Below are 22,758 nucleotides of genomic sequence, written 5' to 3'. Positions count from 1 at the left end.
TTCTCAGGAGTTCCACTATACATACTATTACCCCGTACATTCCATTATGTAATGCACTCGGATAACACTTACTAAAAATGTATTTTCATATGATACTTCCCTATACCATCAAGTCCACTGCGCTTGTATGGATAGTACCTTCACCCCTTGCTTGGACTGCCTGTATGTCCACCAATTAAAATGTGACTACATATATGTAATGAATCCAACCCTTTCAAAAAATATATTCGACTTTGGCAAAGATAACTTGACGGTGTGCTAGTAATCTGGCAAGGTAATAAAATTCAGGCGATATCATTTGTGGAGTGGGTCAACAACTGTGACCCATTCTTAAAATGTATTCATACCATTGCTGCCAAGAGTATTACATTTTTAGATTTGAAAATTGAGGTGAAAGAGGGACTGTTTGAAACCAAGCTCTTTGAGAAACCCACTGACATGAATGACTTTTCTGCTTTGATAGTCTTGTCCTCAGATTGCGTTGTGAGAATCTTCCCTTTGACCAATACCTACTGGTGAGACACAACTGTTCCAACTTATTGACATTCAATGAACAAGCATATGCATTGACTGAGAAACTTACTGGCTTCATGCACCCTAAAAGATTAACTAGGAAGGGTGGTAAACCTGCTTCTAACAACAACTGTGATTAACTTTTTTAGACTCACCAAAAAACACAACAGAATAGACATACATGTGTCACCACATTCTCAACAACATCTAATCAAGTAGCCAAAATTATAAGGGAACACTGGAACATCATCAGTACTCAGAATAATTGGGATCTCCCCCTATTCTCTTATGAAAGAAATCAAAGTCTTAGGGACAGACTAGTACACTCCGGAAATTAGATCATTCAAATAGTACTGGACAGAACATTATGGGGATTACCACTTGTGACCAGACACCATGAACTTGGTAGATGCTCTGCGTGCCCATTTACTGACACTGCAAAAGAAGTTAGACATGGCTCCTTAAACGTCACACTAATTGTAACATTGAAAATGTCAGCTATATGATGCGTGCCCATGTGGAAACAGACATATCGGGATGACCTCTTGGAGAATTTGCATCAGGAGCAGTGAAAATCAGAGCAACTTGAGGTGTAAAACAGCTCCACTAAAATGACAAAATACTTTATAAAGCAAAATCATACTGAGAATGATATCAGATGGGTCATCATCGTGAAAGAGAATGTTGACCATCCACAGTAACACTTTAAAGATTCTATTTACTATGGATCAATGATGGGTGTACTGCCTTAGGACACATACTGAAGGCCTCAAACACAATATGCCCTGGCTAAAGATTACTACTAGATAATTCATTGATTTTGTATTCCTCTTCAGCTCTTTCAATAACACTTCTTTTTTTACAGTCTTTAATGTAATATATGGTATCCTCATATTTATTCATGGCGAACATAATGTTTCTACTGTATGTGCACCAAGGCCCACAGTATTTTTGCAGCAGCTTCTCCCCCGCTCACACGTCTCACCAGGGGTTCGTGAAATCACATGGGTTAATAAGGCAAAGCAAATAAATTGGTACAAGTAACAATTTCCTATTCGGCAAAAGAATATTACCATTATTATATGCACGTTATTAGTTTCAGCCATAGCATACGTATGCACACTATAAAGGAATTTTTCCCATTCACCGCATGAGGGACAGGATCTTCAGACTCACCCGTACACAGGAGCTGACCGGGAGTACTTCAACTCCCATCATCACGTGCCATATGCTAGGCCCATCATGGCAGCTTGACGTCACTGTGTCTCTTGCGTGGCTTCACATGTATGTGGCGTCCCGCTCCACGTTGCAGATATGCTTCAATTGAACAGACTCTTATAACCCATGGCACATTAGATGGTTGATTAACATTCAGAGGGTTCGCTCTACTGCAGTTGGTGAAACAGAGGGGCAATACCTTTGGCGAGGACACCTGTTTGGGGGGTGGAGGGTGGAGAGCGGACGCATTTATTCCAGTGAGATCTTCAATCCCTTTATGGCTGTCTATACTTTTCCAGCGAGTTACTATAATGATTTCCCCACGTAGCACTTCATGGGGTCCTATATAGTAGTGGTTAGGGTAAGGAAACAAGAAGCTGTACAAGTGCAGTTATACATGTTTTGCACTACATACACAAGTTTACAGTGTTTTGCTATGTGCACTAAACATGTGTAAACTTACAACTAGGAATGGCACATCTCAAGACACGAAAAAGTTAATGTGTTTTATTTATTTACTATCAATATATTTGGTCTGTCCATGTCTCCAATCAGGTGGTTTAAATTATGATTTTCTACGTTTTATGCTTTTAAATTTGCAGGCCCCATACAAAATATGCAATTCCAGCATGGTTCACAGGACCGTACTAATAGGTAGTGTGTGCCTGGTGCTGTATGATTATAAGTGTCCGTTCAAAATTATTAGTCAGGAAAATTGGGATCTAGTGTCCTGAAGAAAGCCTGGGACCTGCTTGAGGGCCATTTTATAGGCTGACATATAACATATTGTAAAGCACACGTTTACTCATGGGCATCTTGGTGTTGAATATCAGATGTTTATCGTTACTCAACTCAATGCTACTCATTTGATTGACCTCAGAAGGATGAAAGGCGGAATAGACCCACCAGGATTTGAAGATGTGAATATGAGTTCAGACACAGGCCCCGTTAGTCCACTAAGCCACCAGATCCAGCATAATGTTGGCACATGTTGACCTCAACTGATGGAGGGATACTCACTAATCCAGTGCATCAAGTCAGTACTAGGGGATGATTAAAAACTGATGATGCACAGGACTACCCACATTAAAGGAAAACCCTTAGAATTAGGTACAGGGATTTTTATTGAGTCTAGATCCTTCTTCTATATTCACCCACCATCTTAAAAAGTTCTTCTTATCACTGTAAATAATCCATTCACCAGTGTAAGGTTCTTTGGTGAATGGGGTGTGGCCGATGATGAAGCATGACACCCCTCTGAAGCTTTGTGTGTCCTACACATGAATGTAAATATGGTATTGGGGACCTTGTAGTAAGGAAAAATGTTCATTAATTGAGCAGTCTTTCTTGAGATTTTATCACTTGTTTGCATTCCGTTTTGATTACAGTTCAATTCAAAGGACACCATCAAGTGACTTCATCCTCTCATTCCCTTGGAACTTCTTGAAATTTAAGGTCCACCACTTTTCACAATTGTCTCTTGTGTACTTAAAGGCCAACAAGCAAGATAACATTCTGTAAAACATGGCATGTGTATTTTGAATCTACAGACAATAAAATATAGTGAACTGACATCACAAATAAATAACTATAGTGTATCCATTCTGAACCATAATAACATAATATTTCTATAACCTACATATTGTGGAGAAGTGTGGCTCAATGGTTAGAGCGGCAGATCCTGTTGCAGAGGTCTAGCCTGGGACCAGGGTACAATTCCCCGCTTAGGTGGGTCTTGGGCTCAAAAATTCCACGGACCTGATAATTCTCACCTCGGTGCCTATTCCAATCATGGAGTCCCCCTCTGCAACTCTGGGCAATAGCTTGCTTAATCTCCACAATAGCCCCCACAACGCTAAGGATGCCTGGCCTCCACCTTGGGGGTGCCCAGGAGTGAACGCCTCACAGGGAAAGCCAGGATGGGTTCCACAGTGGTATTCGTACAAGCGCCTTGAGACCTTTGCGGGTGAGTAGTGCGCTATACAAGTATCAATTTACAATTTTTTTTATTTACATATTGAAAAGTTTTGTTTATGTGCCTCTAAGGCCTATGAGATGCTGTGGCAGGCACTGGGCGCAGAGGGAAAATGTAATAATCCTTAATAAAAATAGTACTGGTGGGTGCCTATGGCCTATGGCATTTGGTGGGAGCAGTTAGAGAATATAATAACCCTTAAAAGTTATTCCTAGTGAGTGTCTATTACTTATGAAAGGTGGCGGGTGCAGGGGCAAAATGGAATAATCCTTAAAAAAATAATTGCTGGTGTGCGGCTATGGCCTATGGCAGATGGCAGGTGGCAGGCGCAGGGGGGAAATGGAACTAATATACTACCTTCAATTAAAGGGTGATCAGACACTTTCAAAAATGTATGAAAAACTCTTATCCACAGGACATCCAATTTTAATGAAATTCATAACATTGCTTAAGATGTAATGTGTGTCCAATTCATTAATTCACTCATTTTCTCTTCCACATATACTAACATATCCAGAACATGCAATTAAACATTCCCTAGTCTCAGTTCCTAACTCTTGTTCTTCCCTGTTGTTCACAGACAATGTTGACAAGCAATCAGCATTGCCATTTTACCCTTCAGGAATGTATGATATTTGGAAAGAGAATTCTAAATGTTTGGCAGACAAACTTGCTAGCCTGGCTGTGGATCGTTTAATTTTGAGCTGCTGTATCTGGTTCTGAATATGCTGAGGGTGTTTGCATGTAGGAGTCTGGCTGGGTGGTGTCTGGTAGGTTTATGGCATTTTATCCGGTTGTTGATGTATATGGGACCAATATTGTGTAAAGCTTTGTGGTGTATGTCAGAAGTTTGAAGAATGCTTGTTTGTGGACTGGGAGAAAGTGGAGCTCTTTGAGTTACGGTTGATGTGCGCGTGGGGTGGGAGATTGAGGATGAGCTTGGTGGATGAGTTTTGTATGATCTTGAGTCTTTCTCTAAGTTTAGTGTTGATTTTAGCATAAAGTGTGTTTCCATAGTCCATCTTGCTGGTGATTAGGGCTTGGGTAATGGTTCTGCAAGTATTAATGGGAATCCATTTGAAGATCTTCTTGAGCATCTTGTGTGTGTGGAAGCAGTATATAGAGACTGCATTCACTTGCCCATTCCTGGTAAGTTGGCTGTCTATTGCTATTCCACGGTTCTTTGCAGAGATTGCTGGGAGGGACATAGTCTGAATTTAGCAGGCCACCAGGTGGAGTTCCAGAATAAGGTGTGTTTGCCAAAGATTACTACTTCTGTCTTGTCTGAGTTGAGCTTGTGCCAGTTCTTTTTATCCTTCCTGCTACTTAGGTCATGCGTGTGGAGAAATTGGTCTGAATGTTTGGCATCTTGTCGCATAGTGAGAGTATGACCTAGGTGTCATCAGCATAGAATATAATGTTCCAGTGAGGTGTAAATGATGCTGGCAAGTGGGGTCATATATGTGTTAAAGAGAGAGTGGGGAGGATTGAGGATCCTTTTAGAATTTCGAAAATGAGGCTGATGGCGTCCGAGGAGAAGGAGGCCAGGCTGACTGACTGAGTGCATCCAGTCAGGAAAGAACTAATCCAGCAAATTGCTGGACCTTGGATGATGGCTTCATGTAGTGGTTGGATAAAGATGTGGTGTGAGACGGTGTCAGAAGCTGTGAAAAGATCTAGTAGAAAGAGGCCTGCCATGCCACCACTGTCCATAATCACCGGTTGTCATCAGTAGCAGAGATGAGGGCTGCCTCTGTATGAAGGTTGGGCCTGAATCAGGTTTCAGTGTTGTTGAGGAGTTGGTTCTCAGTGAGGTGGGTGGCTAGCCATTTTTTATCTTCTTTTCCATGACATTTGCTTGGTAGGGTAGCAGGGAGATAGGTGAGCAGTTGACTGTTTTTTTAAGAAGGTGAGTCCAGTTGAATGTTTCCACATGTCTGGGTAGGTGGCTGTGAATAATGGATAGGTGTGAGAGCTGCACTGAAGGGGTTAAGCCCTTTGATGAAGATGTGGTGAAGGCAGGGGTTTGAGGGTGTTTCGTGGTATATGGATTGCATGGTCATTGCTGAGTGGTGTTGGTGGGAAAGGTTGGCTATATGGTCCACTGTGTGGGTTTAGAGATGAGGTGGAGGACTCTGAGGGTAGAAGGGTCTGGTCGGGGCTCAAAGTTTTGATGGTGACCCTGCTGCTGAACAATAGAGACAACATGGTACAGGGGTCCTAATCCAAATTTAAAGGCCTATTATGATGGAGGATTTTCCGCATCCTCCGGGCCGGCGGAAGCCACCGCCGGCCCGGAGGATGCGGAAAATCCTCTGCGGACCCACTAAAGACCCACCGCCACATTAGGATGGCTGGTGGGTCCTGGTTTCCATCCGCAGCTTTTCCGACGCGGTTGGCTTACAACCGCGGCGGAAAAGCTCAATATGGTGACGGTGTGTCTCAGACACCGTCAGCCAGATTAGGATGGGCTGTGAAACATGCTTTTCTGCGGCGGCTTTTCCGCTGTGGAAAAGCATGTGTAACTTCACTGCAGGGGCCCGTTGCGGGCCCCCTGGGTGAAGGGGGGTGGGGGGTGCACATGGGGTTATCTATGGTACCCCCCTGCATTTGTATGCAGAAATCGGCAGGCACCGCACGGTGCCTGCCGCTTTCTGCATACAAATGCAATGTATGCATTTTTACCATTGCGGCGGATGCAGCTTGAAGCCGCACCCGCCGCAATGGTAAAAATAGAGGATGTGACCGCCAGGGTGGCGGTCACATCCTAATTGCACAGGAGGGAACTCCGCAGGCCATGCGGAGGTTCCCTCCTACTCTATGGTGGCGGACGGACTCGGGTCCGTCCGCCATCATAATCGGCCCCCTAGTTTCCTGTTTTTCATCATATGGTTCTAATAATGCACCCAATCCATACTCAAGCACTTTCACCATAGGGATAGTTTTTTTGTCCTTCTATAAAAATGGGTGCAAAGCTGTGGCTTGCAAAATCTCCTGTTTAATTTTCTCAAACAGGTTCTGACACTCAAACATTATAATGCAGTACCTTTCTTTAAAAAACTCCAAAAACACTCCATCAATTTTGCATGATTTTTCATACATTAATAAATTTGGTATTAAATTTGCATAAGCCTTGAAATATTAATTTAGTTTTTTTGTTGTTGGTACTTGAGCCTCTACAATACAATTACTCTAGTAGTGTAATAACTCTATCTTATCATATACTCAACACTTCAATCAAAGTTATATCATGTTGATGTTCTGTTTTGGAAAATATTAATATATTGTGAAATGCTACACCATGACGACATCCCTGAGAAAAATTCAACACCAGCCTTTAAAGGCCTAATGGCATTCTGCAAAATTAGAAAATCCAAATGGAAAGACATAAACTTCGACTGAATGATAGACTTCTCTTAAATCCATGAAACAGCTTGCCTGACCTTCTTTAGTAATCAGATCCTCAATTCTAAGCAGTGGAAAATTGTCAATGCAAACAGCTTTTTTTAAGCTCCTTAAATTAGCACACATTCTTAATTCACCTGACTTCTTCGGTTCAAGAACAATTGGTGACACTCACAGGAATCTATCTTTTCAATAATTTTCATGGCTGTCAAATAATATCTTACACTATGTGGAATGTCAAATAGTTTGTGCTTATTAGGTGACACTTCATGTTTTACTTTAATGACATGCATACTTGTCTGTATTTTGATGCCCTCAAAAGCAACAGTCATTTTATTTGGTGGAAGTAATAACATCTAAGACCATAGTTGCTTAAAGTTGTCAATGGCCACAATAGTGATACGAGCTGCTGTATCTACTAACAATTTGATTCATTGTTTTTGAATTAGAACATTAGTGCCAAGATCTGCTATTCCCCAACCTTTTACTGTGTTTTCACTTTTTACCACCAATACTACTTCTCATGCATGTTCATCAGTATTTCCATTGCTTTCTTTGTTGTCACTTAATACACAACAAATGCTGTTTAGTTTTCCTCCTCTACAAACTTCGACCTACATCTTTAACACATCATTTTATGTATACATCTAACTTGAGAATATGAATGGGAAAAAATCAACACGTTTTGTTTCATGTTTCTGTGGTAGTGTTTTAAGCAGACTTGTCAGCTGCCGCCACTGAAACTGTGATATTAAACAACGATACCTCTAACTGTTTTGTTAATTCACATGAACTTTCTGTACTTTTTGCAACATCGTTAACTTTATCCAACATTGCAAGTTGTAAGCTTTTCTTGAATCCTTTTCAAATGAGACCTTGCAATAAACTAATCTCTTATTCATTGCAAAGTAAAACTTCAAAATCACATTTCACTGCTAGTATTTTCAATGAGGTAACATATGAGTCAATTGGTACATTTGCTATTTTTGTTGTTTCAAAAAAACTTGGATTTATGTACCACAAAATGTGTTGAACTCATTGCGATCTCCTCCCTCAGGAGGAATACACTCAGGGAGGGGAGCAAAGATATTTTGTCCTACTCCTAAATAATACATCAATTTCTTCTTTATTCTGATCTTTATGTTTGAGCATCAACTACACCCAAATATGCTTTGAAAGATCTAAACCACAATTTCCATTCTAATAGTGGTTCATCCGATTCCTGTAAAAAAGGAGTTGACTATGTTACCTTTTGCATGGGGACAAAATAAAAATAAAAAACATCTTATTGTAATAGTAGACTTCCTCCGTACTTATAAATTCAGTAGGAATTATTCATTTGTGGGACAACATACATGTTGGGATGGTGCCAGAATGATTCCATGCACCACCTCAGGATATGCTGACCTATAGTCCTGCTAGCTCACCATGCCACCATAAGTACACCTAAACATGGCAAGGTAAGCAATGGTTTGGGCAACCTGAGAATATGACAACTCTGACCCCCAAGGAATCTTTCTAACAGATCTAGAACCTTTTAACTCAGTCAATCGTGCTCACTCAGAGAGATGTACGAGAAATACACAAAGGGGCGTTTTCAATATTTATTGAACTATTGATAGTCTTGTATAAAATGTATGCACTAAAATGATTAATAGACAGAAGCAGATGAAATTAATTTGCAATATAAGGATGAAAAGAATGAACAATTCCACCATTGTGCTAAAGCAGTGTATATATGCTGGCATATAAGTACTGGGTATAGTGAACTCCTACATAAGCATAACCTAACCTAGTAGCCTAGGGTGGGTGTTCTGCCAAGAATCCCCTACTTGAGGATCTAAATTCCCATTACCTGAAGGCAAGGTATGTAGGTCACAGTGGAGTGGTGTGGCTCACTGGTTAGAGGCGGCAGACCCGGAAGCAGAGAACGGCCCGGGACCAGGGTTCAATTCCCGACGCGGCAGGGTCATGGACCAGGGTCAGCAGACTCGATATTTCTCGCCTCGGGCCTACTCTAACCAGGGATCACACTCGGCAACTCTGGGCATTAGCTTGCCTCATCTCTACAACGGCCCCCCACATTCGCCGGGGATGCCTGGTTTCACCTTGGAGATACCCAGTAGGGACCATCTCACAAGGATAGCCAGGATGGGTTCCCAAGCGGTCTACAGCGCCACAACGCCTCAGGGCAGCAGTGCGCTTTACAAGACACATACATTTACGGTCTTGGTCACAGAGGGTAATCAGAATTCAGTTGTACAATGCTGATGATAGTGATGACCTCTTAATGACAAATGACAGCAGAGTGCTCCTCTAATTAGAGTATGGAAATGTGCATGTATTTATAATGATAGCATTCATGCTTCCGTGTCGAGGCTTCAGCAGAGCTGACTTGGTTTATTGTCTTTGTGATAGCACCATTGCGTTATGGCCGAAAAATAAATGACAGCATTTGCAAAATGTATGTTCAGCGTTGTATAGAATGTCCAAAGGCAAGCCTGTCTGCACCCATCCGTGCCTGGACCACGCAGAGCTCCATAGTCCCTGATTCTCGCACCTTCCACCAATACAATGCCAGCGCCCTCCGGCCGCCACGCCCCTTGTCACCTCACATCCCTGAAGGACATCCAAGGACCCTTCTCCTTTCGGAACTGCAGCTGCACCCTCACCCACTGCCGCACTCCAGCTCCTCCTGCCACCCAGCTGACCACCATTTTACGGGAACGGCTCAGCTGCATCTTCCTCAACTCGCGCTCCCAACACAAAAACACCACAGAGATCTGGGACCTCCTTGACTCCATCTCTCCTGACATCGCCTTCCTCACAGAAACCTGGATGAACCACAGCCCAGACACCACCATCCCCAACTTCTACAAGATAACCAGAAAGAACCGCACTGACCGACCATGAGTAGGAATTGCCATTGTCCACAAAAACATCCTCCGCCTGACCACCTACTTGGCCGACCCAATTACAACCAGGGAACACCTCCACTTCGAGGTGCAGACCAACCCAAACACCACCCTCTGCGGTACACTCATCTAGAGGCCCCGGGACCCCGCCCACCCTTCAGTGATAGCATCTTTGACTTCATCGCATCCCATGCTCTCATATCCACTGATTAAATCCTACTTGGTGACCTCAAGTTTCTCCTAGACAACTCCAATGACAAGAACACCACATTCCTTCTGGATAACATCGCCACCATCGGACTCAAGCAGCTAATCACCTCTCCAACCCATGCAGCAGGACTAACCCTATGCCGAGATGGTGGAGTGGGACTACGTGGAGGTCCACAGAATTGCGAACCAACTCCGCTCTGCTCTACCACCTGCCTCCACCCCCTCTGGTAAGAATTAATTAAAAATACATTAAAGGTAAACTAATAAAGACTTACCTTGACTGCGGCGACCCTGGGCTTTCGTCCTCCTCTTCCCTAACGTCTCAGGGTGATCTGCATATGTGCGTGCACCCGCGCATGCACATTTCTCTCAAGGAATGCATGGGTACGCGCGCATTCGCAGATCACCCTGGGACAGCGAAAAAGAGGAGGACGGCAGCCCGGGGACACCGTAGTCAAGGTAAGTCTTTATTCTTTTACCTTTAATGTCTTTTTAATTATTTCTTACTGGGAGGTGGAGGCGGGAGCTGGTCAACTCCGCTCCTCTGCGGAGTGTGTGGAGATTTGCCTACTCCGCATTCTTTGCGGAACGCAGAGTAGGCAAATCTCTGCACACTCCGCGGACAGAGCAGAGCTCTCCACCCGCGGTTAAGCAGGACACACACTCGACCCAATCTTCTCTGCCAGTGAAAACATCACCTACAGCCACACCTCCAAACTCCTCTGGACCCACCACCACTGAGTGCACGTCGTCTTCCCCAGACCCTCCTTTACACCACTGCCCTCACCGCCTCCCTGCCGCAGCTGGAACAAGGTCACAGAAGAACATCTCACCACATCCCTCAGCACTACCACACTGCTGACATCCATTGACACTAATACCTCAGCACGCAACCTCCACCAATGGATCTCTAACTGCCCGACACACCTCAAGAAAGCACCCGGCAAGCAACACTTCAGGAAAGCCAGCGGTTCACTCCCACCCTCCACGAGTCTAGACAAACCTGTTGACAACTCGAGAAGAGATGGAGGTACAACAAAATCCTGGGAGCCCACACAACCTTTAAAGCTGTCATCACAGTACCCCACCTCCTCGTCAAAACCACAAAGAAAATGGCCCTCCAAGATGGAATCAATGCCTATGCACACAACAGCAAAAAACTCTTCGCTATCGTCAAGGAGTCTGCCAGGCCCAACATCGAGATCACAGACATCACACTGTCCCAAGACCTCTCAAACGAGCTTGGCACCTTCCACCACAAGATCAGACAGATTTACAACAGATTTGACACCAAAGACCCTCCCTCCACGCCCAATACCACCGCACCTAAGCAAGCCACACGCCAACAGATCCTGCTCAACTGGACCCCACACACTACAGACAACACACTCAAGACCATGAAGAACATCCACTCTGGAGCCCCCTCGGACCCATGCTGGCACCAAATCTTCCATAGAACAGCCACCTCCATCATCCCCAAGCTACATCACACCAGCAACTGCTTCATTGAGACTGTCACCCTCCCAGACGACTATAAACATGCTGAGATCAACCTCCTGTTCAAGAAGCCATCCGCCGACCCGACAGACATCAAAAACCTCAGACCCATCTCCCAGATACCCCAAAACCTGTCCCAGGATGCTTCTTTCGGTCCAGGAAGGAACTGGCCTGGCAGTTCAAGCTGGACTGTTCCTGTGAAAAGCAGGGTCAAGACTGATTTGCATATTATTAGGTCTAAACTGGGGCGGCGTAGTGAGCAAAAATATTATGGATTAAATCCAGATCCTTGTGACAGGGGTAAATGTTTGCATTGTTCAGAAAACTTTCTATAATTTGTTCTTTTTGCCTTTGTCACCCTAAATAGGAAGGGTATGCCCAGACATGAGTCCTGTGCTCTCCATGCCACTGAAGTCATGCTAGCCTGGCTGATAAAGGGTGATACCTTGAAACCAATCCTAGGATGTTTGTTTCCGGTTCATGGTGGACCTGTCCTGGTAGTTCGGGCTGGACTGTTCCCATGAGGAGTAGGGTCAATACTGATTTGCATATGGCTGGGTCCAAACTGTGGTGGCATGGGGAGCAAAAAATGATGGATTAAAAACCCAGTTCCTTGTGATTGGGGGTGAATGTTTGCATTTTTCAGCATTCTGTCCATCATTTGTTCTTTTTTGCCTTTGTTCCCTTAAGTGGGAAGGGTATGCCCAGATGTGGTTCCCATGCCCACTGTGCTACTGGTTTCAAGCTAGCCTGGCTGATGAGGGGTGATACCCTGAAACCTGTCCCAGGGTAATGGTTTCCAGTCCAGGGAGGTCCTGGGCTGGCATGGACCGTTCCCATGAGGGGCAGGATCAAGACGGATTTGCATATGGCTGGGTTCCAAACTGGGGTGTTGTGGTGAGCTAAAAAATGATAGATTAAACCCAGATTCTTGTGACTGGAAGTGAATGTTTGCATTGTTTTGCATTTAGTGCATCATTTGGTATTTTTGCCTTTGTTTACCCAGTCGTGGGTCCTGTGTATAGTCAGTGTCCATAGGTCTGCACGTGTTCTTTTTTCCAGGCCTCCTGCTTCTTGTTGTGACCATGTGTTTGTCGTCAATTTTCAGTAAGCAGCCAGCCAGTGTGCTTTTGCCATAGGCCTGCATGTCTTCTTTGTTGAGGTCAATCCTTCTTGCTGGTTGTTGTTATTGTGACAATGTTGCTGGTGGCCATTTTGTGTAGCCAGCCAGTGTGCTTTCCTTATGGGCCTGCATGTGTTCTTCTTAGTTTGTTCCCCATGCCTTCTTTCTGGTTGGTGTTGTTGCGAGCAAAAAAAATTCCAAACGTATTTATTGCACAGTTACTTAAAGCCATTTGCAATATATCACAATCAAAAATGCAAGGGAGTGATTCAATGACTGTTGTAATTCTTTTCTTTCCGTAGCAAAACATAAAACAATATAAAAGTTAAAAGTTAATTAAGTTTAAAAGACATTATCACAAAAGTGTCACTTCTTTTGTGCAGATGGAGACTATTTTTGTGCAATAGTATAATATAGCTTTAACTACTTCTTTTGACGTTCGAACACCTTTACATAGCCATATGGGTTTTAGTAGCTTCCACCAGGATTGTAAGAGCCCTATGCAACAGCACATCAAAAGTAGCAGTGATTCTGTTTTGAAATCGCATATTCTGCATCAAATTTTATTTTCCAAGGTTTTTCAGCCCGGATTTAGCTCTTTTATTGGGAGTGATACAAGTCTGGCCCATTGAATGTTTTTTAGGGCCTTTCTCCCAAGTGATTGATCAAGATAAGGCTGGGATTTGTGGTCCTCGTAGGTTGCTATCACCCCAGATTGACCTCTTCCTTTTTCAAGATTTGTTAAATCGATTTCTCTTGAAAATCGATAGCATTGTTTGTTTATTGCCTTTTTAATAATTAAATAGGTTATACCTTCCTGGCTACAGTTTTGTGTTGCCAAGCCCAAAACTTCTAATGCTTCCTGTAGATAAGCCTGACATGGGTTGGGTGAACCATCATGAATGGGTTTTAACCTGCTCTTCAAACTCCCGTCCGGCGTTTTAAGTACAGAAAAATAGTATTTTGCATGCATACCTAGGCATTATTTGCTCTGGTGCACCAGGTCAAACTCCAGGCGAATCACGCTATTGCGTGTGTATTTCGGTAGTTTGAAAATACGTTTATATGCCCGACACTATGCTTCATCCATCATTGTACTCATTTTGCCTGCGAAAGCCTGCTGGGCGTATCCCGCGAATGCCCTTATATTTTATTGTAACACCTTTCTGATTGGAATGGTGGTGGGGCTCTGCATTTTCTCTTGTAGCTTGCACACAGCATATATTGTTGATTCCACCTTAGATTTCATTTCATGTAAGTGCATATTAGCTTTTCCTGAGTCACTCAACCAACACCCAAGGTAATTGTAGAACTTTGAGGCGGTTATTGTCTCCTTTCCCACGTGCCATTTTAGCAGTGTTTTACTTTTACAGTTCCCAAAGATCAGAACTTTCGTCTTTTCTGGGTTTATCTTTAATTCAATATTCAGATTGTAGGCGTTGAGAGCATTGAGGGCCTTTTGTAAGCCTGTTTTCGTGTGATCCCACTACAAGGTCATCCGCATATTGTAAGATTTGAATTTTGCTGACACCAATTTTTGGAACTGCTAGGTTTGCACTTTGGATCATCTTGCCCAAGTCCGCTGTATATAAATTAAAAAGTATTGGGGCCAGTACGCATCCCTGTTTTAGGCCCCGATTTGTAAAGCCCTGTTTTGTTGTGATGTTGTTTACCAGTTTGACTCTGATCCAAGTATTGCTATAAAGTGAGATAATGGCATTAAGGAGGCCAGGTGGAATTTGCCCGTTGTGCAATTTGGACCAAAGTTTGCCACATGGCGCTCCTTCGAACGCTTCTGAATAATCTATAAAGCAGGCATAGACTGGTTTATTTTCCCTGCAATTGGCTTGCTGACCTAATTATGATATTGCCTTAACGTTGTCGATAGTTGTGCAGCCTTTGCGGAACCCTGTTTGATAGAATGGGAGAATTTCATTTTCTTCGACCCATCTGGTTAATTCTGTCAGCAGGGTATTTGCATAGGCTTTCCCTTCGATGTCCAGCAGGGCTATTAATCTGTAGTTTTTTGGTTCTGTGTTGTTGTCCTTCTTGAACATGGGTTGTAGGATTGACCCGCGCCACGAGTCTGGCACCTTGCCCTGTAATCGGCATTCGGTGAATAGGCCGGATAGGACTCTCCCCCAATAATTTGGATCTTCCCTGAACATCGTAGCTGGGAGACCGTTAGGTTCTGTGCCCCATCTTTTCTTATCTTTTTAATCACTTTTTCAATAGCTCTTATGTTCTGGTCTTTAAGCATGGCTGTGTTTGTGGGGTTTGTGGGTTCCGCATCGTTGTTTATGCTCTCTGTATACACCTTAGAGCTTCCACATTTAGTAAATTCTTCTTTGTCCACGTATGTTGCGTCTACATGTCTCACCCATGCGTCGGCGTGTACGGCATCACTCTGGACTGCTCTAATATTATCCAGCTCTGCTATATAATGCCAGAGTTATCGTTCTTTATGAGGTTTTGTTAATTCGTGGATTTTGATCCACTCTTCTTCAAGCCTGTTTTGCTTGATTGTCCAGAGCAGTTGTTTCTGTTCTTTGTGCAGTTCGTTGTACTTATCCCGTGTATTTTTCGAGCTGGCGGTCCTTTTAAAGTTACGAGTTATATCAGCCAATTTTGTATTATTGTCCGTGGATTGTGTAATGGTCTTCTCCTTAAGATTGGGATCAGCTGTCTTCAGGCATGTTTCAGGTCATTTTTCCATTCCGACCAATTTTCCCTATTGGGCGCAACACCTGGGTTGTTCCCTGTGTGTTCTTGTTTTTCTTTCCAATATTTTAGAGCCATCACCTGGTGAGTGTTACATTTTATTCTTCTCACCAGGGCATGTTCTTCGGCATCTGTTGATTGGGAGACAGTTATAATTCTTTCTCATTCTTTGGTAGTAACATTAAGTTCTACCTGGAGTAATGCATGCTTGTGTCATTTGTCTTGATTTCAAAATTTTCAATTTTGAAGGCTAGATGGTCACATAAAAAAATATAATCAATTGTGGAGCAGTTCTTAAATGTAGTTCTCCTTTGGATGTTTAGGTCTGGCCTTTTTTAGTAAGTACTCAGCTGAAGTAAGTTCGTAATCTAGCAAAAAGGTATTGAAAATTCTTTCTGCGCCAGTTAGGTAATTCCTTTCGCACTGTTTTGTTCCTAAGTGGTACAAATTGAAGTCGCCCACAAGCAGTTTCGCCGGAGACCGATATGTGCATAGAGTTTCCTGTATTGTTGTAATCATATATTTTGTAGCCTTTAGTTTCCATTGGGCTGGTGTATTTAAATATACATTAATTACAAGCAAAGAGACAATGTTTTCCTTGCCGCTTTTTCCTTCCATTAGCAGTGCTTGTAGCATGTTTGAAATTATGTTTATATTCCTAACCGTTAATTGTTTTGCGTGTTTGACATAAATCGAGATCCCACCTGATGGTCTTCCACGATGGTTATGTTTAGTGGCAAGTTGATGGAAACCCGCGTACCCTTCCACGTGTACTGGTTCAGTTGCCCAGGTTTCTTATAGGCATAAGATATCGCCCTCTAGCTATTTATTTGTTGCTGTCACTTGTCTAAGGGCTTTTTGTAAGCCAGCCACATTCCAGGAGACAAGTTTGAGACTTTGATATATTTTTTGCACTTGACCTGATTTGCCAGTGTTTCCCTCTATTAACAAGTTTGCTTTGGACTTAGCTTTAAGATCCCCCGAAAAGTCCATCTTGTACTCTTTAGCGTCAGGTATGAAGAATGGAACACTGTGTATCACTGTAATTCCCATTACATTTCTCTCTCCCTCCCTGGGTTTTTTGGGGTGCCTCTCCTTTTATTATTCTATGTGCGGTTGCTTCCCCCTGGGTACTTACAATGGTACTTAGGTTATGTTAATTCTGTTCTGGTTGTTTATTCGAGGTACCTTTCAATATGCTATATTGCTTTGCTTTCTTTATGTCGTTTACCGTGCTTGATAGTTCAAGTAAGATTTGCGGGTATTTTTCTTGTTCAGGTGTCGAGACTACTATGCCCCAATTTTTGAAGGTTATTGTTTCCAAGAGCACAGCTTCTGTGATGTAATGAGTTGTCCAGGTCACATCCGTGTTTTCCTGGTTGGGGTTTTCGCCCCTTGGTTCGAAGTGAATACTCTCCATGTCTGCACTTGTTATGTTAGACAAAGATGGAATATGTTGTAGGAGCATTAATAGGTTGCCCCTATTTATAATGTCATGTCTGCCCTTTGATTTATAAGATGGCTGGAAGACGCTTAGTCGTGTGTCTCTTCTATATGCCTCATAGAAATTGTTGAAAATTGCATTAGCCGGGGATTTAGTTGCATCTGGCTCTGTCTCTCCTAAAGGCTTAGATGTAGCCCCTTGAGATAGGGTCTTTCCTTCCCCCATTTTATTTTTAGGATATTCATTTAGCATTTTGTCCAAGCTGATGGTTATTGTGTCTGTAAAATCCCTCTTTGCTGCCTCCTCTTGCTCTGGATTCTTCTGAGTTTCTCTAATGGCCAGATGTTCAACTTTCTTCAGCTTTTCTCTGGTAGCTAATTCAATTGGACTGTTCACCGTCTCCTTGTCATTTCCTAATTGTTTATTTGCTTTTATCTGTTTGTAAAAAATTTGATATGTTTTTTTATTTGATTGCTGGTCCTGTTTCTGGTTTGCTGTTGTTACTGGTTCATTTGAGCCATGTGTTGGCTGCCCCCAGCTTCTTCTAGGTTGTATTGTCTTCTCAGCTTTTTTTTTTTTTTTTTTTTTTTTCATACGTCTGGTCATTTTCGATTGTGTTAGTTGGGTTAAAGCTCTTTGTTTTTCCTCCAGATTCAAATTTTCTATGGTAACTGTTGATTGATTGGCCAGTGCTGAGTCAGAAACTACGCTTAACTTATTTGGTTCCTCTTCTCTGTCGATGTGCTGAGGCAGTGCTAGCATTTTATTTATTTTATTTAAAATGTATTATATAGCGCTGCTGGACCCAGGAGTATCAGAACGCTTTACATGGTGAATAAACATGTTATAATACAATATATAATTAAAAATGAGCAGGAAAATTCAAACAAGATAAAAAACATTGCATTAAATGAGTGCAGGGGCAAAGGAACTGGGGGATAGAAGAGGGGAAAGGGAGTAAAAATTAGAGAGAGAGCGGGGGGAGAGGTGAGGGTGAGTGAGTGGAAAAGGGGGAGAGGGGGTGGGTAATAATAGCAAATCAGAGCATAGAAGTAAAGAGTAGGGACAACATCAGTAACATTAAGAACCCCAATATTTATTGAGGAGGACAACTTTGAGTCTTTTTTTGAAGAGAGGGTAAGAGGGGTTACAGCGAAGATCCTTGGGGAGTGAATTCCAGATTGTAGGAGCATTGCCAGAGAATGCATGTTATTGGGTCTTATTACATTTTAGTTTAGGAGGGATAAGAACAAGGGAGTTAGTGATCCTCAGGGACCTGGAGCACCCTGCTTTCTGTAGTGTGCTCGAAAGGTAGGAAGGGGTGTTTTGGTGAAGAGCTTTGTGCGTGATGCAGGCAATCTTGTAGGTGGATCGACCTTCAATTGGGAGCCAGTTTAGGTTTTTGAGAACAGGGGAGATACGGTCAAATTTTTTACAGTCAGAAATAAGTCTGGCAGCTAGGTTGAGAACAGATTTAATCGGTGCTAGGTGGACTTTAGGGGTACCAGCAAGAGTGGTGTTACCATAGTCAATCCTAGACAGGACAAGAGATTGGACAACGATTTTAAAATCATCTGCTGGAATGAAGGGTTTAATTTTTTTGAGGTGATGAAGGGAGAAAAGAGCACTTTTGGCTGTGTTTTTGATGTGGGGAATGAGATTAAGGTTATGATCAATGCTAATACCTAGGGATTTGCCAGAGTTAGAGGTGGAGAAGGAGCAATTAAGTGCATTGATATCATTGATCCAGAGTTGAATGGGAAGGAAATTATTTTTAGGAGTGAAAAGGATGACTTCAGTTTTTTTAGGATTAAGTTTGAGATGATTAAGATGGAACCATGATTGGACTTTAATCAGGGTGTCATTGATGTGGAGGATGTCATTGTGGGATTTAATCCTCTAGTATAGCTGAGTATCGTCGGCATAGAGGTGGTAACTGATTTTGGCTTCATTGAGAATGAGGGTGAGTGGTTCCATAAAAAGATTGAATAGGGTTGGGGAGAGGATAGACCCTTGAGGTACACCGAGTGAGACAGGTTGAGGTTTGGAGAGGCAGTGACTGAGCTTAATTTGTTGTGATCGATTTTGAAGGAACGAAGAGAACCATTTGAGTACAGTGCCTTCAAAGCCAAAACGATCTTTGAGGGTGTTAAGAAGGGTGGGATGGTGGACAGTATCGAAAGCGGCTGAGAGATCGAGGAGGATAAGTAGTGAGGATTTGCCTTTGTCTAAAGAGCGATGAATGTCATCTGTAATATTGAGCATAGCAGTTTCAGTGCTGCACCCCTTTCTAAAACCAGATTGGAAAACGTCAAGGAGATTGAAGAAGATGATATGGTCATTTAGTTGAGACAGGACACATTTGTTATCGTTGATTACCCTGGTCTTTAAGTCCTCAATAAGAGTAGTCAGAACTTCCGGGATTGTTGCCAGTTCATCAATTGTTAGCACAATCCATGTTTAATGTGGTCACATAGGCCTGTGCTCGCATGATTAGAGAATTGAGATCAGCCAATTTTTGGTCAATCCCTGAAATTGCATTTGCCATGATGTTTAGCAGGTCTACTTGCACATCCATCTTGTTTGAATGGTAGTTTAGTGCCTCCACAGTGAGTTGTGATGTTTTGAAGAAGATATCCCATATTGTCCCTGAGTCGGTTTTTGGCGCTGTTCTAGTTGTTAGTGCTGGTGCTGGTGTCTTGTGGTAGATTGATACGTATTTTGCGGAGTGAGTAATAGACGGGACTGCCTGACAAATGTAAGTTCTTTTGATCAGGAATTATAAAACACACTCAAAGAAGTGCTTGTGGTAGATTGATACTTAAACTAATTTCCCCTTGTTCCTCCAGTGTAGGCCACGCTGAAGAGTAAACCAATTCCTACTCTCACAGCCCCCCTGCATTGATGGACTGACTCCAACTTAAAAGACCACATGTGAGTTAGATTCCTTTAGAACATATTTATGTTTCAGTGAAGCTGACACTGGCAATTTATTGATTCATGATACCATTCTTGCTCCTCTCTAGTTGGCCTTGCCCACTAGTAACAGACCATACAGAAGTTGGTCTTCCTGATTCTTGATCCTCGGAGCCGGCTGGCCCGATACACCATGGTAAATAATAATCTCCTATTATTGTATAACTAATTTTAAACTCACTTTTCCATTTGAATTCATTAAATCCTCTTCTACCTTTTAGAATTGTCTGGCCCCGTCACTACTTTCCCTGTCCTGATGAAGACCCCGTCTAAGGGCTCAAGTAAACCTCCCATGTAGGGGTCGAAACGTCGACGGCTCTACCTGTTTTGTCATCCGGCACTATCCATGATCTAAATATTTACAAGTGTGACCGTAGAATGACCTTCGTATTAGTTTAACTGTAATTTTGGCGTGAATAAGTTATAGCCTTCTCTACATTAACTATGAATGTTTTGTTCTGAATATGAAATTTTGTTCTTTTTTGTGAATCACTTTTACTCCTTTTCATCTCACACTTTATCTTTCCTCCCCCTCCCTTGTACTTGGGGCTTTATTAATTTTTATGTCAAATATTTGAATTAATTCAGTGGCATATTGTGATTGATTGACAGTTTTGCTCTATTAAACATGATGAACTTTGTAATCATATAGGTTTCAAATCAATAATTGCGTACCCCTCTTTGATACGCTAATCCTCTGGGACCCTTATATATGTATCACTTAGCACCCAGGTCCCAGTGACTTTTTGGGTAAAACCCCTCTTTGGTAACATTCTTGGTTTTCCAGGCCTCCTGCTTCTTGTTGTGAACATGTGGCTGGCATGTTTTTGTTGTTGCTTTTTCCTATCCTTCCACAGTGTATACCATGAAAGTTTATGTAGGTGTGGTTTTAAGAATAGATACACTGTATTTTTAATTATTTAAAATACCTTAAGTAACCAGTGACCACACTAAATTATATTGTTTATTTGTACTACTAATTGAACTGCAACAATGCCGTGTGTCATTGATGTTCTTCTTGCTTGTTTGCTTTAGGTGCACAAGAGACAACATAACCCACAGTACTACCAGACAGAAGGCCTGTGCACATCGTGACGCGTGACCACACATCACTTCAGCTTGTGAAGTTAAGTGCCACTGCCAACTGCCAACTAACAGTGTCCAGTGATTAAAAGAAGGAGCTTACCACCACTAGTATGTCGACCCAGACCCTTTTTGGTAAAAAAAAAGTGTGCCTGTTCACAACAACCTCCATTGAGAAAGATGGAAGAAGCATCAACGGGCCCATTCCAACCAAGGCCCAAGCCCATATCTGTCACAGAGGCAGCCAGTCTCATCACGGCAACAACGACGAGCAGTGACATTGAAATTGACTTATCTCTTTAACAAAGTAGTACCCAATCATTACAGGAAACTATGATAAGCAGACAACCCCTGCTCACCCCCTTGGCAGTGTATTTAGTATGTGTGACCACATACAGTAACTCAGTGACAACACTACAGATGGACATCACACAAGGTTTTATATAAAAAATAGGTAGACTTTATATAGATTTACCGCAAGACTATAAATGACAAAAGTACACAATACTGTTACTTTAAGATGGTAGATTTAGCTTAGTTCAGTTCAGTTCTTAAGATGCGACACTTTGTGTCAATGTACCTTAGGTTGTGTTGCGCTTCCACGACATGCAATGTCGCAGCGAAGGAAATGCGGCAGAGTTCAGGTGCAAAGAAATAAAGATGTGAAGATCTTCCAGACGCTTCTCCGGGATGCAAGAAGTTCTCGGTTCGATGCATGGACTGCAGCGGTGACACCCTTGTTCCGCTAATCAACGGCAGCAGCAGCTCCAGCGGCGACACTCTTCTCCCACGATGCGTTAAGCTTCCGCGCGATGCGACAACTACAGCGGTGACATCTACAATGCGACGGCAGCAGCTCTGACGGCAGCGACTTCTCGGGGATGCGAGGTGCTCTTCTTCGATGCTGTGCAGTGCAACAGTTCCAGCAGGCACTTCCTCCTTCGGGGTTGCGACAGCAGGCACAGCGACGACGACACTTTTCAGCCTAGTTGCGAGACTCTTCTCTCAATGCGGTGCAGTGCGACAGCTACAGCGGTGACACCCTCCTTCGGAGTTGCGACGGCGACACGCTTCCTCATCGTTGCGGCACGCTTCTCGCGATGCGGTGCAGTGCGACAGTTCCAGCGGCGACACCCTCCTTCGGAGTTGCGACGTCAGGCACAGTGACGGCGACAAGCTTCTTCTTCGAGGAGTTGCGCTTTCAGCTCCTTATGACACGCAGTCCCTCAGAAGGCCCAAAACAGTAGCAGGCACTTCCAAAGAACTCCGGGAAGCTGGGGGTTGAAGTCTGTTGTCCCTGAGACTTAAGCAGGAGGCAAGCTCTTTTCCAAGCCCTTGGAAAACCTTCACAAGTTGAAAGCAAAGAGCACAAAGTTCCTTTCTCCTTCCTTTGGCAGTAAGGCAACCACTGCAGACCAATCCCCCAAGCAGCACTTCAGCTTGGGAATAGTCTCTCCTCAGTTTCTTCAGGTTCCTCTTTTCAGTAAAGGTTTCTTCTTGTAGTTCAAAAGTGATCTAATTTCATGGAATCAGGGTCCCAATATTTATACCCCAAAATTCTTTGTTCAGTGAAGGGGGAGAGGCCTTTGCCCAGTCCAAACCAGTTTGGAAGCACTCTGTTTACCAGACTTCTCCTTCTGATAATTGAGACACCTCTTCAGTCTGAAAGTTAGACACC

This window comes from Lissotriton vulgaris, chromosome 6, assembly GCF_964263255.1.
Source record: "Lissotriton vulgaris chromosome 6, aLisVul1.2, whole genome shotgun sequence".
Classification (NCBI taxonomy): Eukaryota; Metazoa; Chordata; class Amphibia; order Caudata; family Salamandridae; genus Lissotriton; species Lissotriton vulgaris.
Note: the sequence above shows the minus strand (reverse complement) of the source record.